This window comes from Pristis pectinata, chromosome 25 (genome assembly GCF_009764475.1).
Source record: "Pristis pectinata isolate sPriPec2 chromosome 25, sPriPec2.1.pri, whole genome shotgun sequence".
Classification (NCBI taxonomy): Eukaryota; Metazoa; Chordata; class Chondrichthyes; order Rhinopristiformes; family Pristidae; genus Pristis; species Pristis pectinata.
In genome coordinates this window covers 22,564,297-22,576,497 of record NC_067429.1, presented here as the reverse complement: position 1 = coordinate 22,576,497, position 12,201 = coordinate 22,564,297, and the positions used below count along the sequence as shown (strand labels likewise).

General features: G+C 42.8%; 1 long non-coding RNA gene across 1 annotated transcript in view; it reads left to right on the top strand.

The window, feature by feature from the left end:
• Positions 1–223: 223 nt before the first annotated feature.
• The window catches only part of LOC127583054 (uncharacterized), a 52,186-nt gene continuing 40,208 nt past the window's right edge, over positions 224–12,201 (top strand). Inside the window, exons 1-2 of the long non-coding RNA XR_007958201.1 lie at positions 224–395; positions 3,255–3,402. This is a non-coding gene — a long non-coding RNA (uncharacterized LOC127583054). The remainder of the gene's footprint in view (positions 396–3,254; positions 3,403–12,201) is intronic.

Genomic DNA, 12,201 nt, shown 5'->3' with positions numbered 1-12,201 from the left:
GCTGGGGGGGGGGGGGGTGGGCTCGTCGTGCATCATGGGGAACGTAGTCTTCCCACCGGAAGAACAGAAGGCGAATGAGTCGGTGAGAACTACATTACCCAGGGTGCTCTGCGACGCAGCGGCTGCGGGCCCACGTGATGTCGGGCGGCAATGTATCTGTGAATGGGATGTTTCACAATCTGCGACCTTGCTGTAGCTGGGGAAGGACGCGTGTGCAGCCAGATCTTAATCGTTCATTAAGTATTTTTTTTTGCAGAGTGAACATACACACGAGAGACAAAAGCTCATGCAATGTGCATCTAGCTTATTCAAGTGCTCCACATTTTGTTCTTTGTTTGACTGAGTTAGTGACAAATGTTGTTCATCATTGGTCCAGCTTCTATCAGTGAGGCAGAGTTGAGTTCTGCGCACGTTCATGGTATAAGAAATAAGGGCCGGAGAAGGCGGGTTAGTCATCCTGATGCAAAGCACCGTGATGCTGGAGGAACTCGGCAGGTCAGGCGGCATCCGTGGAGAAAAGCAGGCGGTCAACGTTTCGGGTCAGAACCGAAGACAAGAAAAGGGGAAAGCCCAATATATAGGAGGGGAAAGCAGAGCAGTGATAGGTGGACAAAAGAGGGGAGGCGGGGTGGGCACAGGGTGGTGATAGGTAGATGCAGGTAAGCGATAGTGATAGGCAGGTGCGAGGGAGGAGGGGAGAGCAGATCCACCGGGGGATGGGTCAAAGGTAAGGAGAGAGAGAGGAAAGAAATGATGGGAAAAACAGAGTCTAGGAATGGGAAGAAGCATGGTTGGGTGGGGTGGGGTGGGAAGGTGGTGATCACCTAAAGAGGGAGAATTCAATGTTCGTGCCGTTAGGCTATAAGGTTCCCAGATGGAAAATGAGGTGCTGTTCCTCCATTTTGTGCTTGGAATTCTCTTGGCAGTAGAGGAGGCCAAGGACCCCCACTAGAGTCGGAGTTTCCGGCTGTCATATGGCCCCCCCAGCCCCCCTCCTTTGATCTGCTCTCCCCTCCTCCCCTGCACCTGCCCATCACTATCTCTTACCTGCAACAACCTATCACCACATTGTGCCCATCCCACCTCCCTTCTTCCGTCCGCCTATCACTGCTCTGCTTTTCCCTCCTAAAGAAGCCCTCTATACCACCACTCTCTGCTCCTCCCACCCCTTCCTCCCCAGGGTCTCCCTCTCTCCAGGCATTGCTAGCTGTTGCCTCTGCTCTGCTTCTTCCCCCATCTACTTCTAATTTCATATCCCACCTTGCACCTCCACCAGCCCACTCCCAGCCCCCCTTATCCCCTCCCCGACCTCTCCTCCTTCTCCTCCCCCTCTTGTTCCCTCCCCTACATCCACCTCCTATCCTACATCTCTGTTCACCCCTGTACTACTCTCAACCCCTCTCACCCTTTTCTCTCACCAGCCCAGCACCCCCACCCTTCCCCTTCTAGCCCCAACTCTAAGCCCTGCCGAGTCTTTACCATCCCCCCTGACCAGTCTGTTCTCAGCAAAGGCCTCACATTTATACCTCTACGCCCCCACCTCAACAAATTCCGTGCCCAGCATGATGCCGAGCTCTTTTTCTGCTGCCTCTGCCTCCGTGCCTTCTTCTTCGGTAAGGAGTCCTCTTTCCCCCTCCTAATGACCCGTTCTCCTGCCTCCAGCCCTCTTCTTCCACCTGGACTCCTCCAATGGGCCTTTACCTTCCCTGGACCTATTCATAGCCAACTGTCGGCGTGACATCAGCCATCTTGTCTCTTCTGCCCCCTTCACCCACTCCAACCTTGCCCCTTCTGAATGCTCTGTTCTCCACTACCTCTACGCTTACCATGACACATCTCATTTTCTGTCTGGGAACCTTGCAGCCTCACAACTTGAACATTGAATTCTCATACTTTAGGTAATCCCCACCCCCCTTCCCCACCCCACCATGCTTCTTCTCTTATTTCCATTCCTAGCTTTTTTTTCAACCCTTTTTTCCTTTCTCTCCTTACCTTTGACCCATCCCCTGGTGGATCTGCTCTCCCCTCCTCCCCCGCACCTGCCTATCACCATCTCTTACCTGCATCTACCTATCACCACCCTGTGCCCACCCCGCCTCCCCTCTTCTGACCACCTATCACTGCTCTGCTTTTCCCTCCTATATATTGGGCTTCCCCTTTTCCTATCTTCAGTCCTGAAGAAGGGTCCTGACCTGAAACGTTGACTGCCTGCTTTTGTCCATGGATGCTGCCTGGCCTGCTGAGTTCCTCCAGCGTCATTGTGTTTTTCATCTAGATTCCAGCATCTGCAGTCCTTTGTTTCTCTAGGGTTAGTCATTGTGTTTGCTGCACTATCCAGTAAGCTTATGGCTGAACTTTTGCATCAGCGCTACCTTCCTCTGCTAACTCCATATCCCTTGATTTTTTAAAAATATCTTGAAACCCATCTGTTTTGTGAACTTAATCTTGGCTTCTTTATAATGTCACCCGGCGACAGGTTTAAACCCCTGGTCAGGGCAGGGACTGTGCGAGAGGGGAGAGATGTTGCTGATGTAGTGAAATCCTCCATTTGATAGCCTAAATATCCCACTATATCATTCCATTAACAATCCCTGCATTTACTGCCTACGCAGCCCCTTCTTCTTGTAGGAAATTGATTAGTTTCAGACAATGGGAAGGATTGTATTATTTCCTACCTCATCCCATAAATCATTCTCTCAGGTTCAGGGAACAATGCATAATATAAAGTGAGGGGAGGCCTTGTGGTATATTATACAATGCACAAGCTGGACATTGAATTGTGGGATCCCATAATTGGAGGATGGAAGGGGGAATTTTATGGTAATTTCAAAAGTCTCTACACCCTGCTTGAAGCTTTAGTTTCCAGGTGTGTGATCAGAGTCAGAACTGATTGTGCAATCTGCATTCATCCTCGTTTAGACAGTGAGTGCACTGAGAGCTGAGTGGGTCTTTGGCCACGTAGCTCCAAGTGGAAGAAGTTTTGGTAGCTTTGTGATGCCACCTGGAGATGTGCTGAAATCCCTGGCTACTCAGGGTCAGAAAAGCTATTAGGGGAGAGATGTGGATCTGGTACATGGCAGTGTGCTTGATTTTAATCCACATAAATTAAGCAGACAAAAAGAAGGGAATGATTTAATGTTAAAGTATGAAAATCAACCAAATATTATTAATTCATAGTCACGAAATAGACCTAATTTTTTCCAGTTACTGATTCCAGAATTATTATTAGTCTATTTTTTATTTTTTAAAAAAAGAAATGAGCAAGATGGAGAAGTTGAATCATCACCATATTAACTGGGATTGGAGAAAGGTCACTGGATTCACAGAACATTTCAGATTCAACCAGAAACCCTTGGTATTGAAGACGAGATGAAACCAGGAGCTGAATAGGCCCTTGCAAAGGTGAGGAAATTTGCTGAGACTGTTGCCAAACCTGGGTTTTGTTAAGGTAACCAGTACTGGGAGTTTCTTTGCCTGTTACAATTTGGTTTGGTCTCTGGTTTGATAGGAGCTTAACTCACATTTTAAGGTAATTGTGTTGTTTGACACACACGCAGAGGAATTTGTATTCTATATTTGTCCCCTGTTAAGCTTTAAGATGGCATGGTGGCCCAATTAGTACCTCACAGCTCCAGCGACCTGTGTTCAATCCTAATTTCCCATGCTACGTGAAACTTGCATGTTTTCCTGTGACTATATGGGTTTCCTCCGGGTGTTCCAGTTCCCACATCAAAGACGTGTGAGTCGCTGGATTAATTGACCACTGTAAAATGCTCCTAGTGGTAGAATCTAGGTCAGTGGTTGATAGGAATATAGGGAAAATAACATGGATTTGGCTAGGACTTGTGTAAAAATGGGTGCCTGATGATCAGTGGGGCTGAAGAGCCTGTTTCTTCAATCTATGTTGAAGAGACACCACAGACTGAATGGAATTACTGTGGGGAAGCTGAAGTAGGTAACAGTGTTTAGTTCATGTAAATGGGGGGGGGGGGGAATTAATACTAAAATCATAATTCCACAAAAAACTATTAATCATAAATATGTTATAAATCATAAAGATAACATAATGTAATAATCATAAAACAGCCTCTGCTTCCATTTACAGATTCTTAAGTGAATAGTATCTCAGGAAAGTGGGATGATTGGAGGAAGGTCATTGGATTTGGAGTTAATTATGTTAAGACAAAAACCTAAGTGTTGAATTGGATGAAAACCTTGCATGTGTTGCAAAAGTGTAGAACTGAGATTGCCACCAGACTCTAACTTTACCAAGTTGTGATGTAACCAGCTACTGGGAGCTTCCTTTACAGCTACTCCATTGTTCAATCTTTAATACAACAATTAGACAGGGGCTTACTCATATGTAAAGCTAGCCTCATACCTCTGCTGTATTTTTTTGGTGCTTGCATGTAGTTATTATTTTCATTCTGCAGGCAACCCATCCTGGACATAAGTTAGAATGATTAATGAGAGGAGCAATTGAGTTTGCTCAGTTTTTAATGAAGTAAATTAGAAAGAACTTTACAGGTACTTTATACAGTTGGTTACCTGTGCTGTGTGAGTGATGCTGTTTCTGAACTCACACTGCATGACCTGGGAGTTTTTGATCAACTATTGTTGCAGTAGCTTTTTGAACAATTTATTGCCCATCATGGTTCCTTCAGAAAATACTCTGATCCCATCCCTGACACCTCTGATGAGCCTTGCACTTTTGGCTTGTGCATCCGTTTTTCTCATTCAAGGATTAGATATGATGCACAACCTCTCAGGAGACTGTAAATTTTCTGCCTCATTTCTTACTTAATTCTCTCAAACTGTCACTCACCAACAGGATGAAGGGTGCAGAATGCCTGTCACAAAGAGATGGGAGACTTTCTGTTGGATAAAAGTTGGTGGGGGAGAGTGGGGGCAGAAACATTAAATAGTAGAATATGAAAAGTGATAATATTGGGAGTCAGTGCTTCTTGCTATGGGTATACAGCACTGATTATACAACATGCATTTATGTCCAATAATTCTGAGGACAAGGAGCTGAGTTGTACATGAGAACTTGTACCTGAAGTGGAAGTGGCTTGAGCTACTTTGTGATATAGATCCTGACCTCTTGTGATGTCCCCGAGACACAGGTTTATAGATATCAGTGGAGTTCCTGTAGGTGGAGCTGAAGCAAGTAGCTGACATGTGACTGAGCTTAGGCCATGTATAAAGGAAAGAAAAAGGAAACAAAAAAAAGTATGATTTAATATAAAGGTAAGTAATTAAATATTCATTCCAGAGACTTTAGGTTTTCCTTTTCTATATTAAATGATACTTGAAGTGAGCTGTTTTAGGAAGGTGGAGAAAGAGAAGTTTAATTATCACTGCACCAACTGGTCACAGGATTCACAGGGCAAGTCAGGATCAAATGAAAGTCAAAAACAAACTGCACATGCTGAAAGTCTGAAATAAAAACAAAAAAACGTTGGAAACACTCGGTAAGTCCAGCGGCATCTGTGGAAAGTGAAACATAAGTAACATATCCAGTCAAGGATCCTTCATTAGTTCCAGGGTTTTCTGTTTTTAAGTCCGTATCAAGGATGGTTGAAATAGTGGTTTTACACTTGAGGGATTTTACTGAGATTGATTCCGGACCTTGAATTTGCTGAGATGTGTTGTGCCACAGGAAGCTTCTTCCATCCATTTAAGGCTCATCTTGTGATTTGACAGTGTAATTGCACATAAACCTATCCCGTGCATCAACCGGTCTCATCTGGTGTGATCATGTGAAGAATGAGTTATATTCTGTATTCATCCACTGCTGTGGATTCTTCAACAGTGTCAGAAGTAACATTTGCTGAATTTAACACGTATCTGAGTAGATTGTGTTTGATGAATCAATTTAGAGCGAGGTTTACACTGTTGCAATTTGTGCTTTTACTCAGCTGAAGTATTTGTAACAATTGAAAGTAAACTTTATTCAGTATATCTTCCTGAATGTGCTTGATGAGGCAGTGTAGGTGGAGCTTTACTTTGTACTTAACCAGTGTGCCTATAAGATAAGATATCTTTATTTGTCACATATACATCGAAACACACAATGACATGCATCTTTTTTGCGTAGAGTATTCTGCAAGTATCGCCACGCTTCCAGCGCCACAACATAGCATGCCCACAACTTCCTAACTCCTGCGTCTTTGAAATGTGAGAGGAAACCGGAGCACCCAGAGGAAACCCATGCAGATACGGGGAGAACGTACAAACTCCTTATAGTCAGCGGCCAGAATTGAACCCGGCTCGCTGGCGCTGCAAAGTGTCACGCTAACCGCTACACTACCGGGCCTGCCTATCCTAGCAACACGTGCCTTATTCTCAGCTTTGTCATGAGAGAAATTTACGAGGTGGACAGAGGATGTGCTCAAAACCTCCTGGAAGAAATGTAACATTCTCACTGACACTTGGGAATCTCTGGCCCTTGACTCCTCCAAGTGGAGCTGGAGCATTGGGGTTTGTATGGAGAACCTCACGGCCATGCATTGGGAGCCCTGTGTAAATGATAGAAGGGGCAGCACATGGTTTGGCCGGTAGAGCTGCAGTCTGACGTCTTCAACAATCTCTGATCAATTCTGACCTCTGGTGGTGTCCGTGTGAAGCTTGCACATTCTCCCTGTGAGCGCATGGGTTTCCTTGGCTGTTCCAGTTTCCTCCCACATCCCAAAAATGCACAGGTTGGTCGGTCTAATTAGTCAACATAAGTTGCCCTTAGTATGCAGGTGAGTGGTAGAGTTGATGGGAATATGGGGAGAATAAAATGGGATGGAATATAATTAGTGTAATTGGGTGCTGGATGTTCTGTGTGGACAGTGGGTCAATGGCCCGGTATCGTCAGCCACCTGCCCCATCCCATAAGGCACCACCTGCCTCATCTGGGGAAGAGTCTGCGATCCCCACATTGGCCTTAACAATCACCTGACAAACCACAAAACCAGAGTGGAAGTAAATTATCCTAGATCCTGAGGGACTGCCCAAGAAGAAGGTAGCCTATTTGATTATATCTCCATAGTTACACCACTTGGTGCCACTGATGTACTTTCACCTATCAATCTGAGATTCCTTTGTGTGGTAGGAACATACTTTTCACAGAGAACGAAGCAGCTGCTGTATCACCGACTCATACCACATACAGTGAAGGGAAATCTCACAACTTAAAGATGGGAAGAGTAATTTACAGGCAGTAATTTTGGAAATGACAATGGTCAAAGAAACATCGAGGGAAAGAGATGTAATACAGATGAGGACTGGAGAAAGCTTGTTTAGCTTACATTCAGGATCTGACTGGGCAAAGAACACCACCCCCCCCCCCCCCTCCCCACCAACATTACTTCCAAAGATAGGATGAAAGAAGGAACTTCATCAATGTATGCAAATGTAAGGAACTTTAATTGAGATTCCTAGCTGTCCAAGGCTTGCCGGTGTTAAAATCTGACCAACAATTGGGACACTCTTCAGCAAATGTCATTAGGCTTGACCTTAATTTTTATGCAAAGTTAGAGCTATCTTATCTGGGCATGTTTGATAGTTGCATACAGAGGTATTTATATTTACCTGAGCTAGCATGATTTACTCTTGTGGCCATAAGGGAACTTTATACAGTTTTGAACATGGTCTGTTTGTTAGTTTCCTTGTTTTGATGAACTATTTAGAGAGAGCTTTACGATGTGTTTAACCTATCCTGTGTATCAGCTGGTACCACAGTGTCGTAGAAGCTTCACGCTTTGTCCGAGACTGGCACAGCTTCATTGATCCATCACCGGCCTGAAGCCATTTACCATTTTTCAAATTCACAGGCCCTGGAATGTTGTAGGACTAACTCCACAGGTAGTTTAGCAGTCTCTGGAAATCAACAGATGTCTCCTCCCGGTCTATATTTTTCTTGTTATTACATTGGAATATTTGTAGGTGTGACATCAGGCTGAAAGAATCTCTGAACATTTTGCTCAACAGTTGATTTTGAAGATTAGAAATTGCCTTTAGACATCACGTGTTTACTAATAGCACCTCTGCAGACAGAGTGTGAAGCACAAGAAGTAAGATGTTATCGTCAACAAGACTTGGCTAGTCCATACATGTTGCTGTGCTTAGCAAGTGGGAAGGATCATTGATCACTCTGCTCAAATTTGGCTGCCCACTGAAGTTGACCATCATCTTGCATTTGTTTTATGATGGCTAGTAAACCATAATCCTAACCAATGGGTGTACAACAGAGCCAATCCCCCGAGGGAGTGGAGCGAATTTTCAGATCTAAGGGGAATCTGTTCAACCTCCATTGATTACTCTTGAGGACCAAGATAACCCCAACCTCAGTAGTTATTTCAGTATGCAGGTTACACTTGTGTTTGCAATTGCTCATAGGATCCAAGCCATTATCAACTCGTTCACTGAAGCATACTAGAAGATGGTCCTTACAGGCAACATCTACAAGATAAAGGTCCTCTTTTTGTGTGCTCCCACTGATGCATATAAGCATAGAGCGTATGAGGGAATACTTTCACTATACAACAGTGCCCTTTGACAATAAACATTCTTGCTGAGATCCTGGAAAACATTAATAAACAGAAAATGCTGAAAGTGATTTGACCTGAAATATTAATTATCAGAATCAGATTTATTATCACTGACATATAATGTGAATTTTCTCTGTTTCTCTTTCCACTGATGCAGCCTGAACTGCTGAGTATTCCCAGCATTTTCTGATTTTATTTCAGGTTTACAGCATCTGCAGTTTTTTTTGATTTTCTATTCCTGGCAAACATTGACAGCTTCTCATATTTCAAGAGCAAACTCTCAGCAAAGGCAGATATTGAAGGTGATGGTGAATTTCATCATCAGTGGGGCAGGATAGCCTTTGCTTGTTTGACGAAAAGAATATTTGAATATCAAGACTTCAGACCTGGCACAATACCCATGGTTTACCAGGCAATATTGAGCCCTACCCTCCTTTATGTTTCTAGAACCTGAATCCATACTGCAGACTCCTCCGGACACTGGAAAGGCACTACCAATACTGACTCTGCAAAATCCACAATTCATTTGAAGAATAAGCCAACCAATGCCAGTGTTCTCTCCCAGGCCAACATCCCCAGCATTGAGGCCTAGCTATGCTCAGTTATCTCTGTTGGGCAGACTCTCATGCCTGACACCAGACTCCTGAAACATGCACTCTAATTAATCTCTGGGGTTTGACAAGGTTATCAGGTAGATAGAAGAAAAGGTTCAAAGATGTGCTCAAGGTCTCCTTTTGTAAGCAAAAATGCAACATCCCCACTGACGCCTATGAATCTGGCTCATAACCAGACAAGCAATATGCTGGAGGAACTCTGGGTTGAGCAGCATCTTTGGGGTGGGTTCCCACATTGCCTCATCGGTCTCTTCAGACCCACAAACTGGAGTGGAAGTAGGTCGTATTCCTTCCTGAGGAACTGCCTAAGAAGAATATATGATGCAAGAGTGTAGGATGAGATTTAGAGTGTGCATGAGAATGATATGGTTTTATTGGTCAAGTCTGAAGCCATATATACGTTCTACAAATTCGCAGACTCTGGAATTTTGCAGTACCAACTCTGCAGGTAGTTTGGCAGTCTCTGAAAATCAACAGCTGGTTCTTCCCAGTCTATACTTGTCTTCCTTGCCCTTACATTGGAATATTTTCAGGTGTGACATCAGGTTGAAAGAATTTCTCAACATTTTTCCCATCAGATTTTTTCTTTTGAAGACTTATTGTTTTTAAGATGTCTCGTATTTCCTAATGCACCCCCTCAGGAGTGTACAAAGGTATAAGCCAAAGGAATAAGTCGAGTCACACTCAACAAGATTCGGCTAGTCCACACTTGTTGCTGTGCTGTGCTTGGCAACCAGGAGGGTTTGTGGAGCACTCATCTCAAATTCAGCTGCTCCCAAATGTTTGTCTCCATCTCATATAGCTATGAGTTTGCTCTGTCACACCTCATAAATCAGTGCAGGATCAGAAATGGATTGGTGTGACTAAAAGTGCACAATAAAACAAACTCCACTGACCTTCTGGCAACTTTTCCTTCCCATTCATTTCGATAAGTCCTCTGCACTTGTTCAGATTCAGCAGCAGTTGGGGAATCTGAGGAAGTCTGCACTACCCCACTGAGTAGTCAAGCTGCATGGTTATCTGGAGTGGAAGGCTGTACCTGCTTGTTTTGGGGAGTTCTAATGTGCTGCTCAGTCAAGTGGATAAAAACCAGCAGATCTGCCTATTACTTCTAGGGCATGACTCTGTTTAAACAGACTTTTAACTTTTCATTTGTATCTATGATATCTTTATTGTAGGTATTTATTTATTTTCTTGGTAAATATGCTTTATGGTTCAAAATATGTCACTGTTGCCAAAATATTTCTGGATGTAAAACTGAACATCTATTGAAAATGATTGCAATTTAAAAGGATTCCTCCCTCCTTTCCTTAATTGACTGTCCAATGCAGTGGTATGGTTCATATGAACAAGTTGCATTCGGACAACTCATCCATGTGCTTGTGTTTTATCTACATTTAAACATTATCAGTGGCCTATTCAGTCAAGAAGGTCACCACACCATAGCGTGAACCATAATCAATGTCCACATACTAATTTGCTTTCGGTTCCAGATCGGGGCGGGGTGGGGGGTTTGGGGGGAGATGTTAAGGTCAATTCTAGTTGAACTATTGTTCCAAAATCTGCAATGTAAATGGTCAATGCACAAGTCCTTTGTATATTTTTGAGACCTATGATGTACAATTTGATCAAAACACCATTCATCCTTTGTATGCCTAACTAAACCAATTGCTGGTAGTGGGCCAGATGAAAATGGCAAATGACTTCAACACATTAGAGAAAAATGTGAAGACTTCATCCATCAGTCATTCTCAAAGTCCTATAGAATTAAGCCACAGAAATCATGTGATAACAGTGGTATTAAGTGTCCCTCCAGAAAATGAAAAAATAGATTAATGAAAGGAATTGCTTCAAGAAGGAAGTCTTGTTTAGGAAAATACAAAAGGAGTTGTAGTGTAAGCTTTATATTGGACGGCCCCGGGGACCATTTTCCTTTAATAATTGCCAAATATTCAAAATGCATTCAGAATCTCTGAAATGTCACTTAACCATAAAAATCAACCTGCTGACCTGTCCATAATGGATTCATAACTGAGGGTGTTTGTCTCATAAAGCAGAATCACGGTTTTTGTATGGCGGAGATTGACTCATCTGCCATGGTATTTTCTTGCTTTCATTGTCTGGATAACAAAGCACTTCAATTAACAATCAAGAGAGCTGAAATAACCACTGCATGCTTCGTTTGTGAAATTTGAACTGGAACATTGGCAATCATTTCAAATATATGATGGAGTTATTGTTTTGTAAATGAGGTCTGAAGACATTCTTTGCCATAAAAGTGTCGACTACGTTAACATTGGATAATTGTTATGTGTAGGAATGACAGCAACAATAGTTTTTGCTAAGTAGTCAAAATATCTGGAACATACAAATCAAATAAAGCAATATAAGGACATGTAGTGATGAGCTATTTGGGGGTATTTTAATTAATTATTATATGGCGCAGTCTACCCAAAATAATGAATATAAACAGAGAAACGTTGCAATTTGCAATACCAGTTCTTCCTTGCTTCAAAATATTAATATAATTGCTGAATGATGTTATAAATATATCCCTAATTTTTTTTTGAGTTTCTTATACTTTGCATGTAATCTCTGTCATTCGCAGTTTTGCTCTTTCTCTATTGTGTTAAAGTTCCTTGTAGTACTGCCTCTGACCTCAACTCATTAATTAATGAAATCTTCCTTTCTTTTGAAATCTTAACTTTATCTCAATTCACTGCGACACTTGGTTGTTTTAATTTTTTTGATCCAGTTGCAGGAAACAAAATGCCACACAAATATTATACCCGGCATAAGCTCTTTGCTTCAGGTGATCTCTTCTGCCCCATTTTTCCCTTTGTGTCTTGGTGCTTTAAACCAGGAGATGCTTGCAGTTCTCTCTTTCATTTCTAAATGGCTGTTCTTCCTTGCACCATTTTAAGACTCATGATCGAGAACCTATTCCAGCCGATGCAATGGATAGGCACAAATTCCAGTGGGAGTCATGTGTAGGATGATAGTGTAAGAAATAAGTTATGTTTTTACATTTTTAAAAATATAGAACA